Source organism: Camelus bactrianus, chromosome 7 (assembly GCF_048773025.1).
Source record: "Camelus bactrianus isolate YW-2024 breed Bactrian camel chromosome 7, ASM4877302v1, whole genome shotgun sequence".
NCBI classification, from domain to species: Eukaryota; Metazoa; Chordata; class Mammalia; order Artiodactyla; family Camelidae; genus Camelus; species Camelus bactrianus.
Window position 1 is genome coordinate 90,564,665 of NC_133545.1, and position 6,000 is coordinate 90,570,664.

Sequence of the window (6,000 nt, forward strand, 5' to 3'; positions counted from 1 at the left end):
TCGCAAATGCCGCTGACTGACACACCAAAGCTGCATGGTCTGGGCTTTCCTCCAACAAAGGCAGCGCCCTGCCCCCCCTCAGCCTCAGTCTGCAGCTCTCGAGATGATCTAATTCACATGCAAGGCTATGAACACCAGCTAAGAATGACGACTCCCAACGTGTATCTATAGTCCGGCTCCTTCACCTGAGCCACAATCTCATAGACACGAGTGCCTCTTTGAAGTCCTAACTTGGATGACAAATGGCATCTTAAAAATGCCTCATGTTAACCATTTACTCTGGAATTCGATTCCTGGCAGGTACCTCCCAGACTCCCCATTTTAGTAACAGCCCCAGCACCCAACTATGTGTTTGAGGTCACATTCAATTTCCAATGTTCCCTCCCCTAATCCCTGCCCTGGAATCAGTCCTATTATTTCCGTCGCTAAGCCCATCTCAAATGTGGTTCTACAGGGACCATGGCCGTAACCCCCCAAGTTCACAGCATGGTACACTGACTAACAGTCCTCCGTAGGGTGCTCCCTGGAGGGGGAGGCATCTCCTGCCGCTGGTCACCTCAGAAGGCACTGGATTCTCACAAAGGAGGCCCAGGAGAAGGGACTCAAGGTTCTCCCGTGGTCTGAGCTTTGAAGGGCCCGAGGTCTGGGGGAGCTCCTAATTAGCAGACACACTTGCCAGTGAGCAGATGAGGATGGAGGAACCCAGGCAAGGCTGTTCTCACTCCAACCCCTGGGCTCTCGGGAGCCACGGGAAAGGCCTGTGTCCAGGGCACAGCCCGGCCATCACAGATCCCAGCCAGCATTAGCCAACACGGACAGCCTAGTCTCCATCTAATTGTGACACTTACTTCTGTTCTGTTCCCCACCCAGAATGTGATGGACTCATTCAGATATTATGGCCTGTCTCAAGCGATACAAATTCAGTGATAAATGAAGTGTCCACATTTGGACCAGAGCATGAAAGGAGAAACAAGGCCTCATGTTCAGCATGATGGTGGTGGCCAAACCCTTCCACCGAGTGAGATGAACCATGATGGGGGTGAGAATCCAAGGTCCTAGGTCGGCCAAAACATCTTCCTTCAAGGTTGGCTGGGGTGTTGCAGACTCCCTACCGCAAACTAACTACACGGCCGTCAGTGGTGGACATCAGCTGCAACAGACACGGAGTCAGCTATTTATGCCAACATGGGTTAAAAGTAAAGGCCGGGGCAGGGAGGCCTGCACGGCTGCTGAGGCAAAGCACAGACCCGGCTCTGAATGCCCACTGGCTGGAGAAGAGAGGAAGCTACGGTCCCCTTTAGCGGTCGCTGTGTCAAAAAGATCCAGGTGAGCCAGCTACTTAGGAGAAGGCCATGTTTTCCTGATACTCAGAAAAACCAGCCTCGTAAAGGGAACACAAGAGTGGCATGGATTTTAGACCCACTTCTGCCCCTTTATGAAGGCAAAGTAAAGTAAATGGCACAGGGATGTTGAATGCAAAAAAAAAAAAAATTAAATAAGTAAACGGTGACTGCTTCCTCCAACAGCGTCCCCTGCAGCTGCACACCCACGAGCCTGTCACTTTCTCACCAGTGACCGCTGGCCAGGAAGTGCCATCACGCACGTCACACTGTGACAGCCAGGAACCGCGTGAAGAGCACGTTTGTGTAAAAGCAGGAATCGAGCAAGATGCTGCAGACTTTGACTTGACAAGTTTAAATACTCCATGAAAAGAATCCCTCAGCAGCCGCCTAAATCAATTCGCATCTCACTTCTTCAAAACAATCAAACAAATTTAATAAGGGCGCATTTGTCACCAAATATAAGGAGGACCAAACAGGTTCCTCAAAGCAAGGATTTTAACAGGTATCAAACACCAGTGGGTGATGTGCTAACAAAGCAAATATTCCAAAAAATTAGAAAATAAAAAATGACTAGGATAATACATGGATCAAGGCAACTGTTAAGTTTTTGCTCTTTAAAGCGATGGAGACTGTACGGAGGGCAATCTGGATATTTCCAATGCAGGGTGTGCACAGCCCACATTTTCAGACGCAACAACATGCTCACTGGGCAGTACAAGAGAAAAAGAATAAAGAAAAAGGAAAAGAGGAACAAGAGAAAATTAGAAACACACAAGAACAAAAATGATTTTGACAGCATGTACAAGAATTTATGTGAGTGTGTGAGGCCAGGGATGCTGGGACGGTGAGACCCACACTCACCTCCTGCTCCAGGGAAGGCAGGGGCCTGAGGGGAGCGGTGCTGCCGGGGGACCCCAACGTGGTCAGCACCCCTAACCAAAACTCCACCTATATGCGTCTAGGCAGATTTTCAGCTACAAATTGTGGTCGCATTTCAGGCTGGACAGTTTTACTCACTTCCACCAAGAGTAGCAGGAGAGAATTAGGGTGTTCCTGTACCAAAGCATTGTTTAAAAAATTAATGACTGTGGAATAGTAAAAGAAAAAATTGAGTAAAAGTGACTGGAGGAGAATGTGCTTGACCCGAGCTCACTGGCCACGTTATCTCACTGACGTTAAGATGCTGGCTGAGCCCTTATGGTAGCAAAACAGACAGACCCACCAGGAGGGAGGATTAATGCGCTGCTGTATTTTGATGCCGAGAGCCATGCCTGGTACACGAGGTTCTGGGTAAACAATGGTGACAGTGTCAACCACTATGGGCTAAGCACACATCCAGCTACTCCGCCAAATCCCAAGGGCAGACTTCAAAAGGCAAAAACAAGTTGGCATTCTCTGGTGGTTCTGCAGAGTCAGAGCCAAGCAGTTGCTGAGCAAAAATGTCACCAGTGCCTCCTATGACAAAAGAGGAGGCACTGGCCTGGGCCTGGGGTAGGGCTCTAGGCTTCCACTGCTCACCAATCAATCTGTCCAGGGGGAGAACGTGGTCTCTGCGTATGTTGCACCTATGCACCTACCTTGACTGACGCCTGGGGGCTCAGCAGGTGGTGACATGTGAGGTGAACGGAGCCAGCCTCGGTGTAGCACAGTGCTGGCAGCTATGCCCTCAGCAGTGCCCAGGCTCCTAAACCTGACACCTCATCTCCAAGGAGCAGAAGGGGAGTGCGGGCATGAAGATCACAGGGCCCTGTGAGGACAAGTACAGGCCATGACATGACTTGCCCCTTCCTTAAGCCATAGAGTTATGTCCGGGAGGAACAGAAAATTCATCCAGAGCCCGCTAGGCACCTCACACACGTGGGGGACTCGGGTCCCCTGTGCCTATCACTCACAGGGCTGGTCTGGACATTCTTTTTATCAATTCTCTGGCATCTTCTCCTCCAACTTACCAATAACCAGAAAGTAGAATCTGATCTTAGTTAATTTCAAGAATCACAGAGCACCGCCTCCACAGTGGGCCCGGCAGCCGTGCCAGGTCCTCCGACCGTCACCTGTCAGACCGCCATGAGTACTCTCCAGACTCAAGGCCTGAGGCCGTAGGCCGTGGGCACACAGCTTCCCTCACTCTCCCCAGCAAAGGGGGACCACCTCTCGGCAAAGGCATGTCACCCTCTTCTGCACGAAGGACAGCACTATAGATACACGGGGAAACAGAGCAGATGGTGGGGGGTTATGCAGCCCAGAAGAGCTCGTCTGTAATTCCGAGACAAAGTGGGGCCGTTGACTTAATCACAGGGACAAAGTGAGGATGAACATTTCCCTGCTCTTTCCCATACTCCGTGATACGCCTTTCCCTGCATAAGGAGTTCATTCGGAGGTCCCTGGCAGTGATTCTGATGTCCTAACATGGCATGCTGGCTGTCGGGCAGGAAGAGAGGGCCTGAGCTGAACAGGTGCTGGGCCTGGGAGGCAGGAGACACCGGCTCCAGCCCCAGCTCAACCAGCGCCTCGTTCTGCCTCTCGGGATTCAGCATCTCATCTACAAGCAAAGGGATGGGACTATCTAAAGACAGGCTGCCCAACATAAATGAAATGAGAGCCATGTAAAGAAAGTTTCCCAGTTGCCACATTTAAAACGGTAAACAAAGAAACAAACCAACAAACAAAAAACAAATACTAGAAAATGATTTTAAGAACAAATCTTAACCTACTGTATGTAAAATACTATCATTTTGACATGTAATCAATATAGGAAGTGATAAGATAGTTTACATTCTTTTTACTAGACAAGTCTCAGCGTCTGATGTTCATTTGACCTACAGCAAATCTCAGCTCAGAGCAGCCTCCTCCCCAGCTCTCCTAGCATCAGTGGCTGTGGCTACTCTATTGGTCAGCAACTCCAGGGGTCCCACCAGGGTCCTGGCTGAAAAGCTGCAGTAAGTGTCCACAATAACCCTAAAAGGATCTCTCTGAAACAAAGGCGGATTCACTTTTAAATGTCTGTAAAGCGGCGGGCTGCACCTCCCTCCACCCTTGGCTACAAGAGAGTCCTCTTCCTTGCTGATCACTTTCTGGATGTAGGGAAGAAACCCGGCACACAGCCAGGGTGGACTGGCCTCCAGGTAAACTTACCTGCTTTCTGTGTCCAGTCCCATGATGTCCTCCTTCTCAAATGGGATGCAGAGAAGGAGGATCTTGTCCCCAGAATTGTCGGATGCACCGTCCAGCCACTTGGACTTGGGCAAGATGAAGAGTGACTCAGTGAAGTCGTCGATCCTCTTCTCCACCACCCTGCAGTCGTCGTAAATTGAAGGCCACTTTGGTGCGCGGCTGCTCGGCCACCTCCCCATGCAGCAGAAAGTCAAAGAGCTGAGAGTCATAGAGCGTGGTGCCATACAGCTCCTCTGCACGTGGAGCTTTTCGAAGCCTTGGCCGAGAGGCATTCAGTAATGATGACAAGGCCCAAGACCTTGCGGTGGGTCTGGAAGTCGCTCCACCCATTCTTGGGCGCATAGTGGTGCCTGTAGTGGATACAGTTTGCCCACTGGGAGCTGCACGGACTGATCTGACTCACCAAGGTGATTCACTTATAGATGCAAAAGAAATTCTCCTCTGAGATGATCCCCACGTGTTCGACCACCACGGGGAAAGTCTGGTGGTCCTCAGCACACTGCACGTAGTCAGGGATGCTCATGCTGCAGGCCCTGACGAGAGGGGAGAGGAGATCGAGGTACATACTGTACTGTGGGCTGCAGGTCCATCTGGGTTGCGATGACCTGGTGTGTACCAACCAGAAGGCAAGGGAAGCTCAAGTAAATCCGGAGGTACAGTTTGTCCTCAGAGTCTTCAAATGGCTACCGTAGCTCGGATCACATTACCCAGCTTTTGGTCTAGGCTTCCTGCCCTGCAGAGAAGGGTCATTTCTTGTTTTCTGTTTCCAAGCACCTACCAAGGCCCTGATGCAAAGTCACTGCTGAAAAATGCTGAATAAGGAAGTGAACAAAGGAAGTGCTTTCCCCAACCTCCTTCAGCAGAATATAAAGAAAAGGACTACAGTGGGATCAAAAGATCTGGTTTTCTATCCAATTTATTTGAACTCCTAAGCTTCAGAATAATGGATAAGAAAACTTGCCTTGGGGAGAAGGGTACAGTTCAGTGGTAGAGCACGTGCTTAGCATGTATGAGGTCCTGGGTTCAAACACCAGTACCTCATTTTAAAAAATGAAACAAATAAATAAACCTAATTACCCTCCTGAAAAAATATTTTTTAATTCAAAATTCAAAAAAAAACCTTGCAATTGACACAACATTGTAAACTTGACTATACTTCAATTAAAAAAAAAATCTTTGTCTTACATGAAAATATCTGGATTACAGAAGTTTGCAAATGTAAAATGCCTAGGGTACCACCTGCATAAAAAGGGGTGACTGTAAAATTTAGTATCGCTCCTTTATGAGCTATATTTCCTTTGGGGGGGTTATAACTTCTTAGAGCTAATTTTCTCAGATTAAAAAATATAAACATTTCCTGATTCTCAGGACTGCTGAAGAATCAGATAACCCTATGAAAGCATCTGACCCACAGAGGTTACTCAATAATATTTGTTGAATGAATGAATAAACCAGCAAAGTGAATGCTGCTCCCTGCCACAGACCA

The 6,000-nt window shown here is 48.9% G+C and overlaps 1 long non-coding RNA gene across 7 annotated transcripts in view; it reads right to left on the reverse strand.

The window, feature by feature from the left end:
* LOC141578215 (uncharacterized) overlaps positions 1-4,659 on the reverse strand; it is a 55,098-nt gene extending 50,439 nt beyond the window's left edge. For 5 of the 7 annotated variants that reach the window (XR_012508340.1, XR_012508341.1, XR_012508338.1 and 2 more), the window contains exon 1: positions 4,476-4,658. This is a non-coding gene — a long non-coding RNA (uncharacterized LOC141578215). Of the gene's footprint in view, positions 1-4,475 lie in introns of all 7 variants that reach the window. The other 2 variants (XR_012508339.1, XR_012508344.1) reach the window with 2 other exon arrangements.
* Positions 4,660-6,000: the final 1,341 nt, after the last annotated feature.